This window comes from Ochotona princeps, chromosome 3 (assembly GCF_030435755.1).
Source record: "Ochotona princeps isolate mOchPri1 chromosome 3, mOchPri1.hap1, whole genome shotgun sequence".
Classification (NCBI taxonomy): Eukaryota; Metazoa; Chordata; class Mammalia; order Lagomorpha; family Ochotonidae; genus Ochotona; species Ochotona princeps.
The window spans coordinates 110,678,165-110,693,126 of record NC_080834.1 but is presented as its reverse complement, the minus strand read 5'-3'; the positions used below and the strand labels follow the sequence as shown (position 1 = coordinate 110,693,126).

Below are 14,962 nucleotides of genomic sequence, written 5' to 3'. Positions count from 1 at the left end.
GCTTTTGTTTGTGTAAGTAGTATATGCAGTGATTTAACATATTATAAAACCAGACTGAAGGGGTCAGCATTTGGTCTAATCTGAAGGATGCTGCTTGGGATGCACAGTTATAGATCATAACGCCTAGACTTGAACTGTGGCTCCACTTCCAATTCCAGCTTCCTGCTGATGTGCACCCTAGGAGTCAGCAGGGACTTGAGTCTTTCTACTCACCTGTTAGGATGGAATTGCAGACTCCTGGCTGTAGCCTTGGCTATCCAGAAATTTGTGATAAAGACTGTCTGCTCCTTGTCTCTGCTTATCAAATAAATGAAATGATCACATATGAATTGTATTAATTCACTTAAATACCTTGTTTCAATCTTGAATATTTAATCATTAATGTTAATGATATTTAGATGAAATATAATAAACATTAAAAGAAATGCCATTTTTTATAAAACTAAAACAGATTTTCAAACACCAAAATATGAAACAGTGACATTTTCCATCTTTGTAAATCTCCAATATAATGATAAGAGAGAATCAGACTTTCATATCTGTTTCTGTGAAATTTTTATAACACTTTTGGGGGGTAAAGAAGAAGAGAATCTGTTTTTCTTTGATGCTATGCTGAAATATATCAAGTATTAGTCATGTGAGTTAGATTCAAATATTAGTGTCAGTGTAAAATCTGGATCTACATTAAAATTGTTATCTCATGTATTCTTGTAAATAAAGAGTTGAAATGGGAGTGAAAAAAGCCTGTTAGGGCACTAACATTACCAAAATAGTTTTGATTTTGGACCCCTTTAGTGTCTGTAGCACACTTGGAGAAATACTGGTTTGAGGAAATAATTTGGTTAAAGTATCACCTCACTTTTTCAGCGGGAGCAGCTGAGAAAGTGCTAAATTTTGCTATTTATTCAAGGATTTGAGCTGTAATATATACAAATGTCCATGTGTCTTTTCTGGTCATCTTTGGGTGTTACCATTCCATGCAACTGACAAACAACAAGGAGTAGAGAACGTGACACGCACAAACAATGGCTCTATGATGAACTCTGCCTCTTAAAGGCATTCCTTCAGAAAAGAAGGTTAAACTGCAATGAACAAATCAACACTTACAGGGCAGACTTGAAAAGCTTTGATTGTACAGTGTCTGTCACAGAAGGAGTGTTATTCAACTTGCTGTACACTTCCAAGAGTCTGAGGAGTAAACACGAGAGATTGAAATATGAGACAGATATTGAAAGAAATAAAAAAATGGACAAACTCTTAAGACTCAAATGGATAATTTAAAAGAACATACTTCAAACTGCCTAATACTTTGAAATTGCTGCAAGGAGGACGTATTTCCCCTAGCAGCGATCCTTGCTTAAAATCCTGAAAAAGGATATTTGTATAGAATGAATATCATCATTGTGTTAAGATATGTATTATATATCCTGTACTTTCAGTCTGATATTTTGCAGTAGCCATATTTTGATCATCCTGTGTATGAGGCAATGAATTTCATATTAAATTTTTTGATTATTCTACTCGCAAGTGAGTTTCATGCCAGCTCATGACTAGTAAATGTGGCATAGTCATTTTAAGAATATTGGGAAATTTTGCTGTGATCTCTTCAGATATAATTTATTCAAACTCAATCAGTTATTTAAGCAGCAGGTATTAGGTACTTACTGTGATCCAGGTTATGTGAGAAATGCAAAGATAAAGAAAACATAATCATAGAGTGAAGGTTCTGTCCCTCTCAAGGGTGCAGAACTTTCTTTTTCTTCTCTGCTATTATTTATGGCAATCATAGGTCATAAAAATTACCAAATTCACCATCAGCCTGTTAAGGGTTCATTGGCTTTTAAGTTCAAACTGCTATTGTCTTGGCCGTGCCAGCCCAAATTAGTTTGCTGGGCATTGATGGGCCAGGGCCAGGCATTGCTTATGCCAGAGGTAGTGGGCACGTATGGATTGGGACTCAGACACTAAATATCAAAGAAGGTTTAATAAATGTAATTTTGATTGGCTCCTGCTTAGTCAACTTTCAGGATTAACTCACTGAGCTGACAACTTTTTTTCTTAAACATATGTGGACAATCCTCAAGAAAAATTGAATCACATCCTAATAAAATATGTGATAGTATGCATCTCTACTCTAAAATAAAAGGAAGACTCCCAATGAAACTGCTAAATTTTAATTAGAAACCTGTGAACCCTTGACAATAAGATACTAGGTTTTATACCATTACCTATACCCACAATACCGTGATGCACTTAAATAGCAGAATGTTGGCCTTGTAAGTGTTGCTGAAGGATGATTCTGTTGTGACAATACGGGGGAAAATGTTGGGGGCAAAATGTGGAAGGAGAAAGGGGAATTCCTTATAACTATTAAACCATATGATGGAAAATACTCATAATATGAAAAATCCAAACTAAAAAGATCAGGCCTAAAGTATTGCATGTTTGTTTTCTCCAAGCAGAGATATGCTGATGCTTGCCTTATATTTGCCAGGAGTTAACTATATTCTCAAATTCATATATGCTACATATTGAATTTATTATTCATGATTACTCATAGGTCTCTAATTAAAATATACATTACATGCATTTAGTTTTTCTTTTTGTTATTTTTTGAAGTAGCTTTAATTCATATCTTACCAACCAAATATGTCAGCCTTTTACTATTAGGTAAGCAACAGCTGTGGATGAGTTATAATTTTATACTGAGTTTAAAAAGGCCCAGTAAGCAGAGCATTCACAGACTTACAAAGATCTGCATATGTGAACATTGTCTTGTAAGAGCTCATGCATGAGCAATGCCTGTATTGGAGAGTTTTCTTTCAGAGAGAGTACATTGTCATCTGCAATAAGAATTTAAGAGCCATCTTTTTCTGAGCTCTGTTAAACTCTATTTTGTTGACATCATTTAACATGGACTAACATCCTCATCATCATCCACGTGATCGCTTTGTTAACATCCAATCTGAATTTTGTGTCTCCAGTCCCAATCTTGCCCTTGTCCTTTATTTACATTCTCAACTCTATAGATCTTATTCGAGCATCATTGAAAAGACTGCTATTTCTTACTATTTATTTCAAGAATCCTTCTCCTACATGTTTCTGAGGAAATATATGCAGTTATGATGAGGGCAGTATTACAGTAAACAACTTCATCAAATACCCTTAATATCAATTGATATGAAAATAAAATAGATAAATTGTCACACATTTATATAATAGAAAACTATTGGATAGTAAAGGTAAAGCCAAATAGAAATAATGTAAAAAGCACCATGTGGAATAATAATTTAAAAAGTACAAAAAAAAGTAAAATGAGACTCAAATTTGTTAACAAGAAGTAATGTAACAATATTATCATAATTTATATGTTCTGTTCTAAAACTAGGTCTATAATTTGATTCTAACCTTCTAAAATTTATATATTCAAACACTATAGGTGAATAGATGAAAAACATAGAAAAAAGCATGATGAGATCAAACTGCTGCAAACATAAATGAAAGGCAATCATAGTTTTTAAAAATGAAAGGCAATCATAGTTTTGCTCTTCTCTTATTTTCTTGGTAGTTTTCTAAGTAGTTTGAGGGATAATAGCTTTAATTTTCTGCATTTATTCTATCTCCATTTTTCTTAATTTCATTTCCACGCTAATTTTGGAAGATGAGATAGATAAATTTGTCTGTTCTAATTTCAGTAGAATATTTTTCAGTAGAATATTTTTATATCTAAAATTATTTTGAGTACTAGTTTAGTTAATTTGTGATGTGTAATTGACATGTTAAGAGCAGTGCCGGTAGCAATATGCCCAAACTACTAACTCCGTGAGAAAATGGCGTATCTTGATCTCAATGCACTGGGGATGATGACTGTGGCCAGGAATGCCATTTGTTTTCCAGTCTCCAAGCTCCACAACTTTTTAGTCTCATTTTAATGGCTTCTGAAAATTTAGTTTTTCTGCATCTATTTTCTGGCTTATGTATACGGAAGGTTATAGCTTTTTTGTTCTTGTGCTGACTTTCTTAAGATAGGTGTTATTCTATGTAACCTACACAGAAAGACACAGCAATTATAAAGTCTCATAAATGTTAAAAATTTCAAAAAGTAGATTGAAGCAAAGGCCCTGGGGCTTCTGAAGCTTACTATTGTTTCCTTCTCAGAGTTCTGGCTTTCACACACATCCTCCAGCGGGATACAGGTTGTCCTCAGTCTCCTTTTGTGATGCCTTGGTCCCTGTGTTTTAAAATGAAAAGAGATAATTCTGCTATGAGAGAACACAGTCTTTGTCAACATTTTGATTTCAGCAGTCTCTTGTCAATAGCTTTAGCCTGATATTATTCGGACACAATTTTCTCTTATCACTGAAGAACATTTTAAATCTAAATGATGTAGTGTTTGTGCAGTCCTGAAAAGTAGGCAAATGCAAGAAAAAAATAACTTTATATACAAGGCTATTTTCAGTTCTGTATATCAGTATTTTGTTATTTTTATTCAGTGTGATTCTTAACAGAGAATTAGAAACTTTGCATATACTTCACGTTTAGAGATAATTTCTTATTTGCGACCCAAGTATTCATACGACTGTGTTCATTGTTAGAGTTGTGTTTCACAATAATGGATATTGAAATCAGAATCGAAACAATTTGGAAAAGAAAATTGCATCTGTACTGAACAGGTACACACACTTTTTTCATGTCATTTTTCCTTAGTCAGTGCAGCATAAAAATCAAATGTATTATCAAGAGATTGATAACATTTGCATAAAAATATGCACATGTTTCTGTTCTATTTTTTAAAGTATCTATTTTTAAAACCAAAATCACAGGGTGAAATGGAAAAACAGAGAAAATCTTTCATTTAGGGTTTCGCTACCCGAAAGGTCTCAACAGAGTGGGTTCAACCAGGAGTTTTGTTCATCTCCTTCCCTAGGTACATCAGCAAGGTACTGGATTAGAAGCAGAGCAGCCTCGTCTCAAACACGTGCCTGTGTGAAATGCTGGTATCACAGGTGTTGGTTTACTCTGTGGTGACACAAGGCCAACTCCTCATTCCATTTTTATATGAACTTTTTAATATGCCCTCAAATGTCCCAAAATATCAAGTTTCAATGGGGCATAGATAGAAGTACATTGTTGTCTCAAAATGATGAATCTTCAGTTAAGCAGACAGTGTCTTAGAGGTATACTTGTAATCAAGAATTCATTTTAGCAGAATTTCCAAGCAAAGGAATGCACAACTGAACCTTGAAAAACACCATGTACAAGCTTCAAGTGCAAACTCATACCCATCAACCACATTTAAGAAATTATATTATTGGCTCACGATATAGCATAGTGGTTAAAGTCCTCGCCTTGCAAGTGCCCGGATCCCATATGGGCACCAGTTCTAATCCCGGCAGCCCCCCTTCCCATGCAGCTCCCTACTTGTGGCCTGGAAAAGCAATCAAGGACGGCCCAATGCTTTGGGGCCCTGCACCCGCGTGGGAGACCCGGAAGAGCTCCTGGCTCCTGGCGTTGGATTAGCTCAGCTCCAGCCATTGCGGCTGCTTGGGGAGTGAATCATCGGACAGAAGATCTTCCTCTCTGTCTCTCCTCCTCTCTGTATATCTGCCTTTCCAATAAAAATAAATGAATCTTTTTAAAAAAAGAAACTGTATTATTGTGGAAAGCTTACAGACCAGTGAATCTTAGTTATGAGCCAAAATGATCACATGTATATACACACAAAATTTGAACAAAGAAACATCTTTTAATTTTTTTTGAAAAAAATGTTAGAATTTACACATTTGAATTTCAATCAGAAAAGCATAAATTCTTAGCTACAGCATTTGAAACTAAATAGAGAATATTGGTAAAAATGTAGTCAAAATTAATTCAAATTTCTTGTATCATGTTTCTAATCAAACAATATACTAATGTGTGACTTACAAAAATTACAACATGTGACATGATATTATAAAATATTATATTAGAAAACTAACCAATTCTAGTCTTTGGTTGAAACACACAGAGTTTCCTTGCAGTTCTACATTTGCAAAATGAATGAAGAATGTGTGAGCATACGTTTTATTAATGTTTTGATACTTGTCTGTTTGGAACCGTCTCTTTGTCTGCCACTTATAATCGAATGTTGACTATGTTAGATCTATGTTTTTCCTGTTTGTTTAAGTTAATACTAACTTATCTTTCCATATTTTAATATGCAGTAGTGTCTTATGTAATTGTTTCATGTTAATTTGGTGTTTTACTTGTTGATTATTATGTCTTTGCATTTGTAATTATACTTTCAGCATTTTAAGACTTGGTTTGTGCTTTTCTCTCTATTTCTGGAGTAAAACCTTAGACATGAAATTTGGATTGAGGTATAATTACTTCAAGTCTCTTGACATGCTAAGGGAAGATCTTCCTGAATGATGGTGCCTTTGAAAAGCTCTGAGGCCGAACATTAGATTACTCTGGAAGTGAACATTACCCAGCGTACATTAAAGAAAAAGATCTTTACAAATCTGTTGCATCAATTGATTTTCTGTGATATTAGTTTAGTCAGCATTAATTTACCAACTCATTGACCTATTATTGTGTAATAGCTATTCCATATAGATGCTACACATTAAGTGAATATACTCACATAGTTAAGGTTATTTAGATAGTCCTCCCAATCTGAATACAAGTTGTATTTTTAGATTGGCATCAATATAAAATTGAGAAACCAGCATAAGAAATTATGAATTCACAGTTTTGTAATTGGTCTCATGATTACATTCATAAAGTATTATATGTTCTTTTTTGGCAAATGCATGTTTTCTGAATACTCACATTTGAAAAGTTAAATTAAAAGTGCAAAAGTATAAAGTGTTTGAAGTTTGAAGCTGGAAAATTGAAAATACAAGATGTCCAACTTAGCAGGTCTTAGAGGTTGCCGTGTGAAAATTTCACTATGCTGGTTTAAACTACCGCAAGGAAGTAGCTTACAGAGATTCTCAACAAGATCATAACAATCTGTAGGAAGGTGGGAGAGGGCAAGGTGACATGATTGAGCTAAAAGTGCACATAAATCAGTATTTCATGATTCAGAGGACATAATTTAAAAATTGCAGGTATTTGCTTTTAGTGCTGCGCAAAGAACTTCTGTGTACTTAGGAACGAAGGAGGTACAAATTGTTGAGACTCAAGACATGATTAATGTCTCTATCCAGTGGGCATGCAACCTCTTCAAAATCATTTGTGCTGTTACTACACTATGATTAACCTGTAAGGCAATAGAAAAATAGACTTATACCACAATGCACTCTATCATTGCCTGGTACCATTTATTAGGAGGTGCCAAGGGAAATAATGACACTTCAACTGGGTAGGTGGGTGGATAGGGTTAGTATCAAGGTGGAAGTTACAGATTCCTTCATCAAAATCCTACCCCTGACATCTATATTTTGTCTGTTTTATTATTGCATTGCAAGTTTTCATATGTGATATAAAACATTTTTCTTAAAACCATGAGCACTTATATTTTAAAGAGATTTAACTCTTAAAGCAAAAGATTTTTGCTGATATTGCTTAAAATCCTTTGTCAGACTGGAAGTGAAAGGGGATGGCTATTTTATGGTAAGATAAAAGATGTATTTCTTTATTAATTAAAATCATCAATTAGTTGCATTTAATCAAGCACAAACTACGCAGAATGTGATGCACTTACATTAAGACCAGAAAAACCATGCTGTAGACCAGATTAACCCATGTTAATCCACCGTGCTCAAAGGACTTGTGAACTTTTAAAGCATCCATGGGTGTTAGCAAATAAAGGACAATCAAGGAATCCATAGCTCAGTGCCAAGTGAGTTCTGTAGACAGGAAAGGGTTTCTAAGCTGTGTAAGATGGAGATCTACTAAAAATATGCTTCTGCCCTCTTAAGGAGCTGACCCTAATTAAGTACTTCACCTCCATCCAGTGCTGACTTGGCCTTCTGCCATGTGCACATAGGGTCAATAAGTCCTTGCAAAGTCACAGCTCACCTCCACTCTGTTAGTTATTTAAAAAGATTGTTAGAGTTCTAGTTCATACGATATTACGATATTATTACGCGCAGCTAATTCCCACAACCTGGTTCTTTACCGTGAGCTGAAACACACCAGACGCAACAAGGTATCTTTTGGAGGTTTTATTCCAACGGAGCAGGAATGGGTAGAGGGAACGGGAGAGCAAAGAAAAGCAAGAGAGAAGAGAGAGAGAGAAGAGAGGGGTAAGAGCGGGGTAAGAGGGGGAAGGATAAGAGCCGGGAAAAGAGAGAGAGCCGCACCTGGGGGAGCCTTTTTGTCGGCCAGGTATAGGGGGTGGGGATTGGGAGGGATTGAGGGCAGGCCCCCAGGGGATTGGCGCCTGCAGGTGAATGCCTAGGGATGACTGGCAAGTGGGCGGAGTTGGGGAGGGGGCTGGAAGATTGGGAGGTGGGATTCAGGTGGAAAGCCAGGTTACATCCGATTGGTGGATAGCTAGGCCGGCGCGAACTTCATGAGCTGTGAGGAAGAAGGAATGGCGCGCTGGGTCCAGGGAAGGCTATTGGAATAACTCCTTACACACTCACCTGCAGCCTAGGTGCTCGCTAAGTACTCATTGCCCAAAGGCCAAAGGCTTTGGGCTGTCCTTGACTGCTTTTCCAGGCCACAAGCAGGGACCTGGTTGGGAAGCATGTTCACTGGGACAAGTATTGGTGCCCATATGGGATCCTGGGCATGCAAGGCGAAGACTTTAAGCACTAGGCTACTGTGCTTTCACACCTTTTTTTAAATTAAAATACTGAGTTTATTTCACATGTATATTTGTCTCCCCACCATTTCCACGTCTGACCACCGCTGCTACTGTGTCCTATCATAACATTCCATACATACTTAAAACCAAACAAAGGATGGAGTTCCATCTTTTAAAAACTAAACAGGCATTTTGAACAACACATTCTTGGCAATGGAACCTGGACAACATTTATCAAACACGGCAGGGAAAGTTCTCACTCTGCATTATGAAAAAGGACAGCCAGATATCAACTGTTACAGAAATGAAATAAGACAGAAAACTTTAACAAACTGTTTAAACTATTTTCTTAAAGAGACTTCCTCCATTGCCAAAGATCTTGAATAGCCTCCTGGTCAGTCATCCGGAAGCAATTCTTCACGTAATTGACAAATTTGGCTTCCACTTTGGGAAGAGAACCACCTTTTTCTATACTTGCTTGCATTTTTGCTTTAATGTCTTCTACAAAACTAGGTCCTTTTGGTGTCTTTGGAGTTTTCTCCTGTTTTTTGAATGATTCTTGCCCTTTTGTGTTGAGGTTTGGAATCTTTTCCATTCTGGCTTGAGTTCTGTGCATTCGTGACTGGAGTATCTTGTACAGCTGTCTTCACTGGAGCTTTTCCTTCAGCTTCCTCGTCATCAAAATCATCTTCATCATCATCCTCATCATCTTCATCCTCCTCCTCCTCATCATCATCATCTTCATCAGCAGCAAGCTTTACTTTTTTCTGGGGCACCTTGCCGCCACCGCCAGGGGCTGATCGCTTTCCAGACATAGTTAACAGCTTCACATCCTCCTCCTCTTCATTTTCCGACTCTGCATCTTCCTCCACAGCTACTCAATGTTGTCCACTAATGTGCACAGGCCCCGAACTACACTTCAATCTTAAGACCTCCAAGGGAAACTGTTGGCTGTACAGACATCTTCAAGGTTGCCAGCGTGACTTTAACTGGACTGCCCTCATAGTTCATGGCCTCGGCTTCAACAATGCACAGCTCGTCCTTGCCACCAGCACCCAAGCTGACCGTTCTCAAAGATAACTGGTGCTCATTTTCATCATTGCCCACTTTAAAGTGGTAATTCTTGTCAGCCTTTAGTTCACGACCGAAAAGATAGTTCTGGGGCCCCAGGGAGCTCATGTGCATCGAATCTTCCATGGGGCGGCGGGACGAACTCGGGCGGGAAAGAAGGCGGACGGAGAGAGGACGGAATCAAGCCAGGGGACACACCCTTTTTAAAATGCAGATTCTTAATACTGTATGTCTGATTTCAATCCGGTTCTTTTAAAATAACCAGCAGTTTGGGTCAGACTCTGAAAAATATTGAAATATTTCCAAGTGACACACTGTACATTTGTTTATGTTCCGGTTAGCTGGGTTCATTGGTGTGCATGATTATCTAATCACATTACTATACAATTTTGCGAAGTAAAAGTGCGCATAAGCTTTCCATGATTGGTCATCATAGAAAATAGAAACTTGATTTGCTATGGTTCCAGATGGTGGTTTAGTTATAACAGTTTAGATTTAATCATGATCATTATACAGTAAATGAAGCTAAATTATACTGTCTTAGAGAGAATTTTCATGATATTTGCAGTCACATGTTCCACAAAAGGCAATAGACACAGGAATAGACTATTAGTCTTATGTCATTCTTTGAATTTTGCAATTCCCTTTAAGTATAAGGAGTTTAATCCTTATAATTAGTGTTTCTTAGTTATGCTATGTATTTGCTATTTATCTGTTGAGGATATCCAGATTTTATATATATATATATAATTTTATGATACAGTTCCATAGGCTCTGGGATTTCCTGTCTGCCTTCCCAAATCTGCTCCCTGATTTGATTTTCCCATTAGTATTACCATGGGCTGTCCTTCATGAACAGTCGTAAGTCCATCATTCCACTGCTGAAGTGTTTCCTGACATTGTAGGCATGGACAATTTTGAACAGTCCAGCACCGTACTGTTAAAATATTTTCAACTGTTTCACTGGGAGCCCATCTATTGTCAGGAGGCAGAGAGACTTACTGTACTCTGTCTCCACATATCCAGATACATTTTTTCAGTGTTCAGAATTCAAATCTCCAAAAACATGACAGGTTGGTTGAAATTATTATTAGATGATCAGTTTGCTTTGAGAAAATATTTTGGTGAACATTTGTATGAAATCTCCATAGGATTAGCATTATTTAATAACAGGTTTAAATTTGGTATGCAATATTTTATGCTAACTTTCCAGAACGTAGCTTTTTACTATGGCTTATAGAACATTTATTTTTACCATGTACTCCTTACAGGTTGTTTTTGAATGTTTAGTCAAACTTAACTACAGTCAAGAAGAAGCAGAAAAATTACCTGTCACATTATTCACAGGCTGAAGCAAGATATTGTAATACTATGGTCCACTAAGCTAATTTAAAAAGGAAAAAAATGGAAAGGATTTTTAAAGGATGGCATTTATATGTAATATATGTAGACCCATTTAAGATTTTGACACTTCGAGATTGTATCCTCTTTAAAGAGAATGCATAATGACTTTTATTTCTTCTGAAATATGCATAACTTCTTGAAGGTAACTTTCAGCTCTCATTAGCACTTTTCAAAGCAAGCTTCTTATCTTCATGAAAGTAAAGGGTAAAATACACCTGTACTTGTGCAGCTCAAATGTTTCCTTGCCTAGAATTCACTAAGTTTGTCTTTGGTTGGGACCTCCACTCTACTAATTTGTGATGAAAAAATCCTTACTGTCATCATAGCAATTAAGGTATAAGTATTATACTTAATCAACACCATTAGAATTTATCTAAATCCTGGACCCAACATGATAGTGTAGCAGCTAAAGTCCTCGCCTTGCATGTGCTGGGATTCCATATGCACTTTGGTTCTAATCCCAGCAGCACCATTTCCCATCCAGCTCCCTGCCTGTGGCCTGGAAAAGCAATTCGAGGACGGCCCAAAGCTTTGGGACCCTGCAGACTCTGCACCCGCCACCTGAGTGGGAGACCTGGAAGAGGCTGTGGGCTCCTGGCTTTGGATAGGTGCAGCTCCAGCTATTGTGGACACTTGGGGACTGAATCAACAGACAGAAGATCTTCCTCTCTGTCTCTCCTCCTTTCTATGTATCTGATTTTCCAATAAAAATAGATGAATCTTTTTTAAAGATATATTTATTTTTATGGGAAAGGGAGATATACAGAGAGGAAGAGAGACAGAAAGGAAGATCTTCCATCTGATGGTTCACTCCCCAAGTGACCGCAAAGGCTGGTTGCCAGAAGCTCTTCCAAGTCTCCCATGCGCGTGCAGAGTCCCAAGGTCCATCCTTGACTGCTTTCCCAGGCTACAAGCAGGGAGTTGGATGGGAAGCAGGGCCGCCTGGATTAGAACCCACACCCATATGGGAACCTGGGCGCATGCAAGGCAAGGAATTTAACCACTACGCTATCGCACCAGTCCCAAATAAATCTTTTAAAAAAGCGAGAATTTATCTAGATTCCCTGGAGACCAAGGAATGCTGCTCAGCATTTTAAGTTAGGATGCACTGATTGAAGAGAGTGGACTAGGCTAGATTTGAATCACCCGCTTGCTTCTCACTGCCTTATTACATTTTATGTTCTAAAAAAATTTAGACTGTATAATCCTCAAATACAAAGTGAGCTAAAATGATGTCTATCTAATTGTTATATGAAATATCACATGAGTGTTTTTCAATCTCAGAACTGCAGTTGTGTGACAGATATTCCTTCGTTATAAGAGGATTTTCTATGCTAGGAAGAATGTTTAGTAACAGTTCAGGCCGGAGCCAACTATCCATGAATATAGTGATCCTTCTCTCCGTTTTGTGCTTATCAGATATGCACGCAGATATTCTTTTATTTTTTTATATAGTTGGTATAGCTTTTATGTAAACACAAAATAAAAATCTTACATTTGGTATCTGACTTCAACATGCTTTCCCCAAATTTTTACTCTAAATTTTTTCCACATTGATAGAGATAGACTTTGGGTCAATTCCTCCAAGTTCTTTCTCCTAGTGTTTTGTTGTGTTGTCAACTGTGTGCTTCCCTTATTATAGTGTAGTCATCCTTTGTTAATGCGCCTGTGTTCATTGATCGCTTGATCCTGATTTCTCAAAGCCTCTATGGGCAAGATGCATGTGCATAGAAGTGTTTCAGGTTATTTCTCATTACAAAAGGGAATTTACTTCGCTATATATTTTCAAGGCAAACACATTGGTTGAAGATTTAACCTGTGCCGAGGGAGTAATTTAGTATTCTCTAAAATGTATATATTGACAAGGATTTTCAAAAGTATCTGTGTTGCTCTTCATCAGTTATTTGATTACAACATCTTTTAAACCATGTGAGGACAGTACTAGAAATTTTGCAAGAGGAGAAGAGGAGCAGGCACATTAAGCGCATCTGAATTTTCTAAACATAGGTAGTTGTTATCATGAAAGCAAGTACAGCCTTGTTCATTTGTAAGTTTTTCATGATTTAGATATCATCTAATCTTGCTGGTTAAAATGGTAGTATGCACTATTATTTGGATGAATTAGCACTATGATAGAAATAACCTTTAGTTGCCTTAATGGTATTAAGTGAATATTTAACAGTAATATTCAGCCTACAAAGTATTATCTGATTGTTTTATCAATGGAACTCTTAGGACCAATTAGCTTTGTGAAAGTCAGATTATGTATTCCACAGTTCCTAACACAATATTTAGCTTCAATAAAAAGAAATACCAGTCATCATAGACAACTTAATATTTTGAGAACTTGAATAACCCCTTAATAAATTTGAAGGCTTAGATAGATACTTAGAATAACTGAGAAAAATATTTGTAAGATTCTAACTTTCATTTCATGGACAGAAAAAAATTAACATTATCATTGTACTTTGAGACATTATAAATATACCTGTATATTTAAAATGCATTTGTGAAAAAAAATGCATTTGTGTTCAAATATGTTTTCTCCCTAATTGGATTTTATATCCAAAAATACAAATAAACTACTCCAATCATTATATACTAACATATATTAATAAACATTAAGGAATTCCAAAAGTTTGCAAAAATAGAATTTAAAGAAAAGTCTATTTTGGATATAAATATAAATTTATGCATAGACTTGTCAGAAAACATTTCCATGAACGTTTGAAAACACTTTGTGTATATACATTGCAAAAAAAATTTTTATTAAAAGGAACTTCCCAAATTCATTTTATCATGGAATTTTGAAGTACCCTCATATATATTTGTACATAAATCTATCTTACCTAAATACACACACACACACACACACACACACACACACACACATTCTTTCTGTCGTCAAGTCTCAGGATTCTCATTTCAAAATATATATACATACGTTACAGAAGAATAAAATCACTGCTTAGCAGATGTTTCCTCTTATACATAAAACCTATCACTGTATATCAGATGAGTTCTTGGAGAGATTTGGAAAATCTTACTATGTTAGCTTTTGGATGTTTAAAATGTGTCTTTTTTCTAAGCCAATCCATCAACTCTGTCCACTCCTCATTTGTCTTTTGCCTACAAAAACATTTTAGTCTGAACTCAACTTGAGCCAACTAGCCAGACCATGTGCAAAGGAATTATATTCTGTGACAAATTGAATTTATTTCTTTTCAAAGTATTTGAACTTGAATCACTTCCAACAGCTTTAAAACAAATGTCTTCCCTCCTGTCAACCATCGCCTAATTTAAACTTTCCATCTGCATTTCTAGTTATGATACATAAAAATTTGTTTGGAACAAAGAGTTTTTAAAATTTTCTCTCAGGAAAGACAAATTTAGGCATATGGGCAAACAAAGACTGCATTTTTCATTTCATATCTCAAAATGCCTTCTAATGATTAATTCTCAGGTAGCTGAAGTTTACTTTAATAAACATTATAATATTGTTATTCAATATGTCCGTTTGCTCATAATTTTAAAAGTAAGCTTGAAATAGCTAACATCAATATCTAATATCTAAATATTTTATACACATGTGTTCAGATATAATCAAAAGTTGTTGTTAATATCTTGTTTATATACTTGGCAAAATGGGGTAATTTATCCAATGCTTTCTTATAGCATACAGTAAGAGGATTCCCATTAATTTTAAGTTATATTGAACACGGTCTGAATAATCCCTCTTTATTTAGA

The 14,962-nt window shown here is 36.0% G+C and overlaps 1 protein-coding gene and 1 pseudogene across 3 annotated transcripts in view; one reads left to right on the top strand and one right to left on the bottom strand.

The window, feature by feature from the left end:
• The window catches only part of NAALADL2 (N-acetylated alpha-linked acidic dipeptidase like 2), a 1,067,904-nt gene that overhangs the window by 881,650 nt on the left and 171,292 nt on the right, over window positions 1-14,962 (top strand). The gene's annotated exons all lie outside the window — the stretch shown is intronic.
• Window positions 8,771-9,937, bottom strand: LOC101521164 (nucleophosmin-like; annotated as a pseudogene).